The 13,806-nt window shown below is 38.9% G+C and overlaps 1 protein-coding gene across 4 annotated transcripts in view; it reads left to right on the forward strand.

The window, feature by feature from the left end:
• The window catches only part of NR3C2 (nuclear receptor subfamily 3 group C member 2), a 189,885-nt gene that overhangs the window by 51,693 nt on the left and 124,386 nt on the right, over positions 1-13,806 (forward strand). The window lies entirely within an intron of this gene.

Here is a 13,806-nt window from a genome sequence, read left to right on the forward strand (position 1 = left end):
TTGCCAAACATCACCCTTTTACCCAAAAAGATGAAAACATACTATCTGAGTCATTGTACTGCAGTTGCTAATATAATATTTTTCATTAAAAGTGCTTAGCAGTGAATGCAGGAGCTATGAAAGTTTTTACCAAGAGTATCACATAAGGGTTAATGAGATTATGGATAAAATTTAGTTCATAATGCTCTTTATATAATAAAGATACCCTTTGATATGAATAAAGATACCCTTTGATATGGGAAAAAAATAACTGAAGATTAATCTTGAACTTCATCTGAATAAAAATGCAGCTTTGCTCCTTATCACATTGGTAAAAGCTTTTTAACAGAATCCAACTTCTTTTTTTTTCCCTTCACATAGCAAAGGGAGCTTAGGATATACTTGGAGACTGAATTAATTTTTCATGGCAAAAGCTAAAGTCGAAATAAATGTTTGAAAAAATGATGACCAACAAACATTCTTGGGTTCTGTATGAGATGTTTCAGGGTATATTGTTTTGTTTTGAGTTCAGGTTTTGCCGTAGCTGAGTCTTGTCTCTTCTAAGTCATATTCGCTCTTACTTACTGACTGATGAAACACATAAAAGCTCAATATGCTTCCACACTTGCTGGCAAAATTAGAGAAGTCTTTGGCCAGAGTCTGAGCCCCAGCTGTTAAGTTGTATCTAAACTCATTGGAGGAAAAAAAATGGAGGTCAGTTTTCAAAATACAACTAACCCATAAATAAGCTGATTAGTTATTTGTCTTTTAACCTTTTGAAGTAGACACACATTTTTTAGATCACTGGCTTCTTAGGAGCTCTTCTTAAAACTTACTTGGCAATATAAAGATGTAGAAAGCCACTAATTGTATTTTATGGCTGCATTAAATACTTCACTTGCAAAAAACCACAGAGATGAAATACCAACTGAGAGTAATGTTTTCACATCATTTAGTACCCACATGTATGTAGGCATACAGATACTGCTGTTTTGCTGGCTAGTATTTCTAATGTGCTTTTCAAAATGGAATATAAATACTGGAGTATTTTCATTTTTCATGCTGTTTCCTGTGTCTAATCCCATGGGATGTGATGTAGAACCGCTAGTAAAGTTTGTTTGTTTTTGTAGGCTTGGGGGGGGTAGGTAGGTGGGGGTTAGTTGCATTTCCTTAAGCATTGTTAACTATGTGTTTAAATGTTGGAACTTGGGCCAAGAAATTCCACCTCATAATTACATTTGTGGTTTAGTGGCAGAAAATAATACCACTGCCTTTATTACCAGATAGAGGAGAACACGCAAAACAACCCCCTTGTCACTTTGTGAAGCACAGACCTCAGGGATAAAGATCTGGTTTGGATACAAAAATCACATTCCTAAGCTTATTTTCAGATTAATAAAGTAATTTTATAAAATGTTGTTTGAAATATCTTAATTCTGGGTTATATAGTATTATGTTAGACTAGTAATAATGAGAAGGAGGCTATATTGCAGTAGGTCAAGTTGTTGACTTTCAGGTTAGTTCTTTTCTATTTAGACAAAAAGTAGCGTCATTGCAAATGCTGCAAAATGTGTGTTCAGAGTAGTACTCTTGCAGCCTGATACTTATACTATATATTGAAACAAGGGTTATTTTTCCTTTATTTCTTTGCCTTTAATTTCTGGACATAGTAATTCATTACACTCTGTGTCTCTAGCTTAGCAGCTGTAGGGAACACAGAAAATCAGGCTACCAAAAGAAGTTTTCCTGCATTTAATATGTTAGCAGCTGCCACACCACATTCAGTAGGAGCCTCCCAGCTGTTGTGCCAGAGGGGGAGCTCCCAGAGATATTGTGATCTCGCTTACCTGAAAGTCAGAATTCTCATTCTGGAGCCAGCAGAGGTTATGCAATGTAATAAAATACAGAGAGCCGTACCAAAGCAAGAGGTTAAATAGCCCCCTAGTATATATTGGTTGCACAAGTGGACTATTTGTGGATGGAGCAGCTCCATCCATGGGGATCTGAGGGAATTAGTAGCCATTCCTAATTCTACAAACCAAAACCAAAACCTACAAATGAGAAGGGATCTTTCTGTCCCAGTGGGGTCCCATTGCAAGAGCCCAAGATGCAGCAGGAGCCCAAGGTGCAGGAGGAGCCCAATGTTCATGGAAAGAACAGATGATCAGTTCTGCACACAGATTTATTTTACTGAGCTTGTCTGATGAGCTCATTTCAGGTAGGACAGTTCCCTCTTCTGTCCAGGCATTAGAAAGTATTGATTAGATACTTTTAAAGTATCTGTTAGAAACTAAATATTCATGGCCTTGTGCTAGTGTTACTTGTGTTAACATGTGAAAAAATCATTCTTCACATATGTCTCCAGGAGAATTAATGAAAAAAAAAGGATGAACTTAATTCATCCTATATTCATTAATGGTTTTAGGATTACGTTGTTCTCATACCTCAGGTAGGTCTTCACTTTTTTGTTGATACAGCAACAGTCTTTATCACAATTGATAATGTCCAAGGATGGACTCTTAAGATCTAGATTTTCAAAGTATCCAGACACTTGCAGATGACAACAGTCCTGGTCAAATTTTTTAAGGTACATAAGCAGAGTGAATGGGCTTATGAGCAGTTAGGTCTCTAGCCCACTTAAAATTTTTTATTCCCTATATATGCATTTTAAGGTACTGAAAAAACTTGAAAATCCAGCCCTAGAGGCCACATAGAAGCACATTAAACTTTTGAACCAATATTTGTTAGGTATTTTACTTTTAGCAGGGAGCAGTGTCTTTGTACCTTCTGAACTGTTTGGTCTTGCATTGGGAGATGGGCTAGATTAATCTCTCTCCATGTGAAATGTATTTTTATAACAACAAGGTGAATTTACTTGGGAAAGCACAAGTTGTTGTAGGATTTGAGGCATAGTTTACCCCAGTCTGGGCTTAATTCAGCATGTAATTAAACACATCTTTAACTTAAAGCATATGAATAGTTCTAATTAAATTAATGGCTCTCAGTGCAGTTCTGAGTGCATGATTCTGCCTGCCTGAAACAGACTGTGGGATTAGGACCTTCATTTAAAGGGTGTGCTTTACGGAGTGCTAGAGTTCATCTCTGCCCTTACTAGAAACATTAGACTATTGTAGCATCTGAGAATTAATATTATTGTTACAGAAAAAGATAAATGCCAGTTTTTTGTAGCTTTTCTGAAGTCTTTCACTTATTGGTTTATACAGAGGTTTGGAAAAACAGCACTGATAAGTAATAACGAATGTGGTTTTGTGGTTTCCAGTCTGCCACATCAATGCTCTGCAAATGAGTTTGGTTTGCAGCAGGCACTGCATATTGTAAGCTGTTTCTGAGGCAATATTTAAATATACTTCCCTGGCAGCATAGAAATATAAATAAACATGCAGTGTTAACTTGTAACATTATTAATCTGAGTGAACTTCAAAAGCAGCTTACCAAAACTGCAACATTATTTTTGTTGGATTTCAAAGGAGATGTGCTGTACAGATAGCAATGTTTTATCAATCGCACAATGAAATCAAAGTGGAAACAGCGTTTGAAAAAGCCTTGTAGAGTTTTGTACTGATGTGCTAATCCATTCAAATTTTATTGTTAGCATCTCCACTGAGTGATTGGAAGAATTACCGCATTAGGGGCCCTTGAGACAAGTATTATTTACATTTGTGTCAATGAATTTGATAAATACATTTTAAAATTTAGGGAATCGGGTGGTTATGCTATTAATGAAAGTTCAATAATATTAAATGTGAGAATATGATATTACTGCTTATGCCTGTTGTTATTGCTATTAATATTACTGGTTTTAGCAGTATTATTATTGTTAAGATTATTATTATTAGAAGTATTATTATTGTTATTATTAAGATAATATTCCAGGTAAATACCCCCATATTGCTTAGCTAGAGCTTCTGCATTTATTAAATGATAATGATATTTTTGAAGAGCAAAGAAGAGAACATTATTAATTAATTAGCAGATAGATGACAACCTTCCACCATTTCAACCAGCTGCATTTGACGCTGTTGACGTCTCTCAAAGCTGTAGTTTTGCTGCTGATACACTTTTCCTGGTGTGTCAGGGAGTTTGTGGCAAACTGTTCCAATGGAATTTCCCTGCACATGGTGACAGTGTGGAAGATCTCACCACACAGAAACAATACTTGCTCTATTTGCTTTTTGTTTGATAAGCCACAGTGTAAAGAAGTGGCCTTTTTTGTTGTTGTTTTGGGGTTGGCGTTTTTGTGTTCATGCCCACTGATGAATAAGGTGCCTGTTGTCTGTGTGTATTTGTAGCCTGCAAATATAACTCTGCTGCCACACTTCAGAGAGCTTGTTTGTGTGTCACTGTGATGTTTTTAGGTAGCAGTGCTACCTGTCTGGGTAAGTTAGGCTTGGAGTGATTAACTTCATAAACATTTTAAGTGCGTGTGTACTTCAGCCACAAGTGTATTCAAGAATTACAGAGTACTGAAAATCACACACACTGGGTGGAATGCAGGATTTCCACACCATTGTTTTGCAGAGTGGCATTGCGTTCACAACATTTGCAGTGCATTAAGAAAAGTGCTTAACTGAATAAAATTAATTGTAAAAGCTGTCAGAATTGACCAGATATTTTCCTGATTTTCTCCACCACTTTTGAGTGTCTTAAAGACCCACCTCGCTGACATTTTTAAATAAAGCAAAGATACTCAGTGGAGAAAATGCTAATTTATGCTACTTGTGCTTTACGTAGGAAAGGGTATTTCTTTCAAAAGGTTACATTTAACAAAATCCTTATGACATGAAGGGTTTTTTTGTTTTGATGCATGGGGTAAAAGTACCCCAGGAGGGGGGACCCCAGGAGGGTGCTGTGCAACTGTTGCCAGCTGTGTGTTTTGGCAGCAGTAAGACAAGGGGACCTGCACCCCTCCATTAGTCTCTCTGCCAATAAAGTCACAGCTGGCCAGAAATAATTGCCTATAACACAGCAGCACATGATCCAAAAACTAGATGGATTTCATAAACAGTTATAACAGTTACAGTGGTGTTTCTGCATTTCTTTTCGATTTTTTTTTAATGTTACTAAAGTCTATTGATGCAGTTGATGGATATTTTAAAAATAAGCTCTTTAAAGAGAAAATGACTGGGGCAAGATTAAAACACTAAAGACTTGTACTGTTCAGTGGACTCCTTCCTTTGAGAGACATATTCTAATAAGAGCTGTCCAATTAAGAAATTCTGTGGGGTTTTCAGGAAGACTGGTTTGTTTCATTTTATTTTAAATAGAAAAATGAATGTATTTCTGTGGTGTGTTTTATACAAGGGTGAGCAGACACATGTTCCTTTTCTCAGAGGTCTTCTTTGTGGGCTTGTGAGAGGACTGTCTGTATAACATTGGAATACAGAAATAAAATGTCTTAACAGTGGAGTTTGGTCTCAGTCTACAGACTAATCATGTTTGCTGCCTACACTGTATTTCCTGTGGTCGTCTGTTAAATTATGATCTCTGTCACGTAGTTTAGAAGTACCAATTGCTTTCATATGGTAATATGGAAAAGAATCATAGTTAAATAAAACGCTTCTTTGGCACTCACTCTTGGAAATAAATGGTTGTGTAATTCCTAGGCAAATTTGAGTTGTGTCTTTAGGTATTTTAGTTTTTTCTGCACTGTTGAACATCTCAGTAACTTGCTTCTCTCACAGCCCCCTTTTTAGCTCAGTTAAGCTGTAGATCTTTCCTCCTTCCACACACCCTTGTGTTTCAGGCTACTGAATAGTTGACTGTTGTGCAATCAAGTTTTGCAGAAGGCAAATGTTTTTGCCTTCCCTCTTCTTTAAAAACCTTTCAGGCAGAAGCTGGGACAGAAGAGCCCCAATTTCCCAGAGGGAGCCTGGGCTTTCCTGCCTTTCCCCCGGCAGATCTGAGAACTGGGCTCGCAATAAAGCTGAGAAGGAGCTCAGTGAGCTGAACTTTTCTTTCCGTGCTTTCTTAAAAATACATTTCTTCTACCTCTCGCTTCTTAGATGTGTGGTAACCAACTGTATGGCTTTGGTAGCTGTCTTCTTGAAGACTGAGCATGTTGAAAGTAGGGCACACCTTGCTCCTGGACAGAACCCTCTGTGTATGTGAAGGAGCAGCGGAGTTAAATCCTGAGTCCAGGATTGAGAATTACTGAAACAGCCAGCACCAGCTTTAAAAGTTGGTTTGCATCCTAGAATTTTCAGCTGTTTGAGTTCATTAGCCTACTGGTCTTGCCTGCTGGAGTCTTTCAGTCATTAGACCCCAGATCCAGCATCTTTGTCATCCCGTAGAAAATGATTCTGTAAGCATTTTGGTTACTCCCTCCAGAGAGATTGCAAGCTTCTTCCATGAATGAGCAGATAGAAATGATGTAACAGATACTTAATTGCCTAAAAGCTTACAGAAGGTTTAGCAAACTACCGAAAATTCAACAGTGAAATAAATAACTGGAAACATTACACTTTGGTGCACCTGTTTTATTTGAACATAAAGTTACTGTTTTGAAGAGTTTATGTCTATAGTTTAAATTGTGATATGTAAAACTGTTTTGTATTAAAAACAAAACAGTACATTCTCACAAACTGGGCATGTTACACCAGAACTTTGACTAAGCAGTGATTCACAGCTATCCTCAAAAAACTGTGTCATGAGAAGTTGTAAAAAAGTATCCTACTAAAGTTTCATTTGGCAAGCAGAAATAGCTCTGCTACATTAAAATTTGTTTCTAAGTTCTGTCTAAAATGTATGTGTGGTGTGTTTGTAGCATATGCTGTAGTTCAACTGTATTTTTAATAGCTTTGTAACTGTTTTTCTCTCTACTTTGCCATATGAATTCTTTTCAGTTTGAAAACTGTTATGCTTGCATTCATCCCAAGAAAGGAATTATTTTGGGAAAGTTTAGAAAAATGCGTTTAAGCATTCTGTGAAAAAAAAAAATAATCAGTTTGAGTTCTTAATGGTTGTAATTGAAAGTTTCAAGGATTAAAAGAACAAAATCTCTGACCCTCCTGGGGTGGGAGGACATAGGATGAAGCACAGCAGTGGATGTGACAGAGCTTTGGTCCAGGTGGAAGCATAAACTTGTAGGATAAACTCTCACCACAGCAATCTTGATCTCCAGTCCTAAAAATGGGCCAGGACTGACAAAAGGATTTTGTGTGGCGTGGACTTAACATGAGTGGACATATGGCACCGTCTTCTGGGCTGTGAGTTGTGAGGGGAGACTTCCTCATCACAAGGATTTCTTCTTTTGTGTGCTGCCATACATCCTTACGTAGGAAAAACCTTCCAGGAATCCAAAGAAAATCTAGCAGTCCGGTGGTCATGAATAATTAAATCTATAGCAGTTGCCTTTGGGTTCCTTGACTTTCTTCTCCTTTTTAAAGTTTTTTGGATGTTTTCTAAGGTCCTTCTTTTAAGACACTCTGCAGTCAGGAAAAGTGATGTTCATTTCCATGGGAATTTCCCCTCTCAAGGTTCCTCTGGATGCTGATGTCCTTCACAGCACCCCTGGGCACCGCATTGGTGCCACCAGAACCGGTGTGGGAATACACACCATGGGTTGCCTGTGCTGTTGATCAAGCTTAAGCAGAGAAGCCCAGGATAAATACACAGATGTGAGGACAACCTGTGGCATCTGATGGCTTCAGCTCAGCTCTGCTGTCAGCTCATTTCTGTTTGATGCTTCCAGTGGTCTTGGGGAGGGGGTTGGAAGAGCAGTGTGGCTAACTGGAAATAGGGTGCATAGGGGACAAGATTATATTGCAGGAGTGATTGCTTTCTAAATAAAGAATTTCAGTCTCTCTTGAGAGAAATCAGGAAAAGGACCATAAAGTTCCTGTTGTCCAGCAGAAGAGAACCATCTGCTGGAGTTATGAACTGCATTTTTTTATGGCTGTGTTTAATGGCCAGTGGTTGATGGTCCCTGCTCTAACAAGGAGGAATTAGTTTGTTCAGTGCAGGTGATTGAAAGTGTAGAACAATGCACCAGAAATAAGAAAGGGAAAAAGGAAAGTGCATAAAAGCTGTTTAAAATCAAAATTGTGGTTCCACAAGGACAGTATTTTTCTGTTTTGTTTTGTTTTTTTTTTTTTTAATTATAAATTTCTCAAATGCTAAAAGGCACTTGCACATGCCATGTCATGGTGTTGGTGAGTCATTAACTTTGTCTTCAGAGAGAATCACGGCATTTTGGCACTTCCTTGTCTTTTTCCTTTCTTTCTTTGTGGTTTTCCGTTTCTGTTCTGCAAACAGTTAGGATGAACTAAAGCATTCTCTGTTTTCCACTAGGTCTCATTTGCTACAGCTTTCTGCCTTTAAATTACTTCTGAACCACAGAATCTGGCAGGGCTTGTTGGAAGGCATTTGAGGACAACTACTTGATCTGGAGTACAGCCATGTACGGTACTTGAAGGCATAGAACAAAGCAGTATAAATTGAGATTGTTTTACTAAATGTTTATGGCTCTTCCAGGACAGCCAATAGAATTATAGAAAAAAAATCTTAATTAGGGCATAGCATGTAAATACTCACTTTTTATTGCATCGAGGAATGCTTTTACCTTCTCTGTCTTAAAACAAAGGCCTGTTTAATAGCTTTTCCTTAGTTGTGTCCCTAATCTAACATTTCTTGTCTAATTGTCAGAGCTCAAGTACATGTAAAGAATTGCTAACATCAGGGGCATTGAATAAATTATTTAAGGAGGACTGACTAGGATAGGAGATGAATCACGCTTCTACAACCTTGCAACCCAATTAAAACTCCATACTATAAAACAAGTAAATGCAAATATTAACAATAATAATAGCAGCCATTTAAAATATTTTGGACCAGTTCTCCCCTGATATGTACCCACAAAGCCTCACTACATCTTGTGTGCCCCTGCTATGCACTGCGGGTGCATGCATGCAAAAACAAAGGTTATCATGGAATTGAGACATTCAAGCCATGCAAACTGTTTTGCAAGGTGTTAAGTCATTTTTTTTTCTTCTCATAGCTGTAAAGCCTTATGTTTTTTCCTGCAATGAGCTCTGTGTAATAACTTTAAATATTTAGAAGCATGTTTTGAAAACTTGGCTAGTTACTTGAATGCAAATGAGAGGGATCAAGGTCTTTTGTACAGTTTTCCACTGGCACAAGAAAGTGCCCATGCAAATAAGGTAGATCAGGTTATTCCTAGGTGGGTTCCAATTTGCTCACATGTTACAGGTTGAAAATCACGAACACAAATGGAGATTAGCTCCAACTCTTGTGGGACTTTGATAAACAGACAGTGCTGCATTTTCTGTGTGTGAGTGTTATTTCTTGTAATAAAAGGAACAAATAAGGGCACTCTAGCTATATGGAACATCTTTGATTTTAATATTAAGATGAATCTGTTGCTGACAACAATATGTTTGTATTTAAAACACACTTTTGAGGTCTTAACTGACAGTGTGGTTATTTAATGTTTTAAATTCATGATACTCATTCTGTAATTTTGTGGCTTCCCTGCCATTGGTAATAATGCAGTAATGAAAATGATATGCAGCACTTGAAAGGTTAATGTTACCTGTTTGATTAAAATACAACGATTACACCATAGAGATGTATGCTGGTTGTTTATTTTCTGTGCTTCCCCTGTCAAGTCCTCCAGCAGAGGAAGTGCTGGCTTGTGAAGTGTGCCATCAGTACCTAAGTGTCCCCCCACCACCCTCATCTCTGTATTGTGCATTTGCCCCAAATCATATCAAATGGCTTTTGAAGGATCTGAATGCTTTCTCTTGTTGTGGATTTAGTACACATAAAGCAGTAGGTACACACATGAAGCACCCAACATACTCCCAGGATCACGTCCCAGGTTGTAAGAGTTCGTATTTGCAGAAACGTTGAGTGAAATCGTGAAGACACTCTCCACACATCCCTGTAACAATGTTTTCATGTGAGGAAGGCCAACAATGTTTTCTGTTTTCTTTGCATTGTGAGTTCCAGACAAAGGCAAATGCTGCCCTGATGGAAGATGCTAAAGAAAAAAATAATGACATGTTGCTGATTTTAATTCACAGCCATGCTTTTCTGCTTTAGTAATGGCATGGCACATAATTCCAGTTCTCTTATATATCTTCTTAATGAGTAGAATTTTTCATGGAGAAGCAGAGTTTAGTTATCCTGTGGCTAACTGGGCAGAAGTTTCTGTTGTGTCAGTATTACTTGAGTTGCAGTGAGGGGTCGCAGGGAAGGGAATCTGTTTGTGCTTTAGTGAAGTCTAGAATGCAATTTTTCTTACTCTCTAAGAACAGGTTGAAATCTTGTGTGTCTTATTTCCTTGGGCCAAATGTGGAATTTATTTAGATCTCAGTCAGATACATAGTAACACATTCACATTCAGAAGTATGAAATTTCCCAGACTACTTTAAGTGATGCCAATTAAGTTCACAGCTACATGAGTCACCTAGAATAAAAAAGAGAGGAAAGTGACCAAAAAAGCACATAGCCATCTTTGCATGCTAAAGATTTAGGAGTTATGCCTGAAAAAATACATGTGAAGTTTATTAATTTTATACTCTAAAGTGCCAGTCAAATACAGGCTGATGAAGGGCTGTTTGATTTTAAAAGGTAAACAGCAAATCCAGATATATTCTACTAATATTAGAGATGGGACACTTAACAGGCATCAGAGTTGGTTTGTATGAAACAGGAGGCAAGACTGCTAAATGCATAATTTTCAAGAGATGTTCATTGTTTTTAAATGTGCTGTCCAACGAGCTGTATGTAGAAAGAATTCATAATAAGCATAGAAGTGGCCAGGTAAGGTTCACCTCTTAGCACAGGCACTCTGGAAAAGGCTGTAAGTGTTACATGATAAGCAAGTTTAGCATAAAGAGGAAAGGTTTAACAAAAAAATACCTGTTTCTTTCTAACCTGGGTCAAAATTTAAACTAATTTTGCCCAGGACAAAAAAAAAAAAAAAAAAAGAAAAAAGAAAAAAAGAAAAAAAAAAGAGGTGTGTGAAGGTGATTTCTCCAAATGGTTTTTATTTTCTGTAAAAGCAGAGAGCTGTTTAAATACCAAAGAGAAATTTGGCGATGCTCGATTTGTTCCTGATTTCAGTTGGACTGCAAAAGAATGAGAGGGAGAGGAAGCAATCAGTGTCATCATTAAAGACATTACTGTCCTGCCTGTAGTGTGATACAGTGTCAGTGCCTGACTCAGTGTCAGAACTACTGTGTTTGGTGTAGAATTCTTTCCTGCAGGGTGCAGGCATACATTTATGTGTCCTGGCAAAATATGGACGTGGGTAGAATGTACCTGTAAAGCTACAGAGATGTGCACATGGGCTACTTTGCAGGCAAAAAGGGAATGAAACACATTATGAATGGAATAAAATACATCTGAAGTGCAAAAGCAGGGAAAGGTCAGAGTATTTTTGTTGTGTGCTCTGACCTTAGTGAGGGCAGAGTAAAAACCACGTGGGATTAAGTGGATGACTGTAAATGAATGTGTGAGTATGCACATAAAGGTAAGAACCAAGGAGAAGAATCAGTCTGGAGAAAGGGAATTCCAGACAGATGAGGCAACACAGGCTGAAGGGCAACCCCAGCTGCATGGTCATGAGGATGGGACAGGGAGGAATGCATGAGTGGGCAGTATTGGGATGATGGACACGATATTGGAGAGGCAGGATGGAGGGGGGCCAAAAAGAGGTTTTAAAAAAAAACCAGGATACTAAATATAAATAGGATTCAGACATTAACTGTGTCACTGTGATATAATTACGGCAGTTACATTGTTTTGGTCTGGAAGGACACAAATTCAGCCCTTAAGGTTCCAGTTTATGGGGGCTGAAGGACAAAGTTAAAAGAAATAAATAGTATGAATGGAGGCAGGAAATAACACGACCACAAGTGGTGATGTAGGTGGAGCAGGTTGCTAATGAATTAAGTAAATAAACCCAGTTCTATTTAGTTAGTTTTAAATTTAGAGTAATTTGAAAAAAAAAAAAGAAAAATAAACTTTCAAGCTTTTTCTAAAACGAAACCTGAAGAGATTTGTTTTTGTTGGTAGTTTTTTTTCTTAGATCTGCATATTCACTAATGTATTTTCAATGTATTTGTTAAAGTTAAACGTGTTATCTCAAAGTCCATTAATTCATTTTAAAAAACTGTCATTCAGATTCCATAATGTGAATGTGTTTTAAATCCCTAGATAAGTTTATTAGGACAAATTGCATTTCAAATCTTAGATAGTTATTGTCTTGTATCTATTGACTGGAGGAAAAAAAAAAAACAAAAACGTGTAGAATAGCTGATTCTGCTGGTTGAAAAATGTACCAATCTAATTTTCAGGTAGTAAAAACGTACTCATAATTGAATTTAAACCTAGTCAAGGCACTTAGCAGTGCCTTACTGACTTTTTCCTCTCCACAGAAAATTGTGCAAATAATGAAATCACTTATCTCTAATATTTTGTAATTGCAACCTGTGTTCTTCAAATCACTGTTGTTGTTTCTTTTTTCCCCTCAAGATCAAATTCCCAGGTGTCTCACGCTCCCTTGCTTGCTCTCCGCAGCTGGCATGATTTTCCTCAAAAAACTTTTCCTTGTGACTGCTGGTACCGCAGGCAATTTTCGCAACGCTCGGCAGCTGCGAGGCTGCTTTGCACGGAGTGAGCTGCCCTCTCTCGGGGTGGGCTGGCTCTGCCGGCTGCCCCGCTCCGCCTGGCAAGCGGGAGCTGGGCAAGGGGCTGGGCGGCACCAGGGCCGGCAGCCGCTGCATCTGCAGCCTCTGCTGGGGGGCATCTGCAGCCGCTGCTGGGGGGCATCTGCAGCCGCTGCTGGGGGGGATGCGCAGCCGCTGGATCTGCAGCCTCCGCCCCACTGAGCCTGCGGGTTTATCCTGAGCTCTGATGGGCACCGTAGTAATCTCGCCGTGGGAAGAGCTGAAAATGTTGTTCGGCAACGGTCTGGGTCTCTCTGGGCTGATTTGACCCAGCGGTGAACGCTCCACTGGTGTGGGGCCAGTCTTGGTGTAAAAAATGAAGCTTTAGGTTTAGGGGGTTGCAGACGTGGCCACAGAGTGTGCGGCTTCTGGGCTTCCAACCTCTGAGGGTCTGTTCCTGTCACTCCCCCCCTCAATTCCTCTGGGGAGAAGAAGGTCAGGAGGATGGTGGACTTCTAGTGGCTGCAGTGCCATGTCCCTGTATAAGGGAGCAGCCTGGGAGTGGTGCCTTCCCTAAACTGGCTGGGCTGCCCTGGGGGCTCCCCTCCTCCTACAGCAGCAGATCCTCTGGGGGCACAGTGAAACTTCCCCGTTTCCAGGTTCTTTCAGCAGTTAAAAAAAGTAAAAGTACTGATGTATTGATTGACTTGGCAAATGCTGCCAGGAAGCTCAAGGTGATAAGAAATGACCCCTGGGATGGCAGGACTGGATCATGGTACGAGGATTGCTCCTGGCCTTGCTGTGCGGCCATGCCAAGCTGTGTTCTATTTCTTTACCCTCTTTTACATGAACATCATATATTGGTTGGAAGCTTAAGGCAGAGAATCTGGGAGATTTTTGTTGTTGTGGTGGTTTTTATTGGGTTTTCTTTCTTCTTTTTTTTAATTGTTTGTTTGGGTTTTTTTAATAAGCTCCTAGACAGAAGTCCAAAATCAGATGTGACATAATATAGCTCTGGGGGCCTCAGGCTCTACTGTATTCCAAATAATAGTTGAAAGTCAGTGTATTCTGGTAGCCTGACAAAAAACTTTGATGGTTCTGTACCAGCCTTTCCACTGACAGACTTTAGTTTTGGTTTAGAGGTTTTCTGTTAACCTGCTGAAAGCTTGAG

Source organism: Agelaius tricolor, unplaced genomic scaffold (assembly GCF_023055355.1).
Source record: "Agelaius tricolor isolate 1412-34295 unplaced genomic scaffold, bAgeTri1.0.p SCAF_8, whole genome shotgun sequence".
Classification (NCBI taxonomy): Eukaryota; Metazoa; Chordata; class Aves; order Passeriformes; family Icteridae; genus Agelaius; species Agelaius tricolor.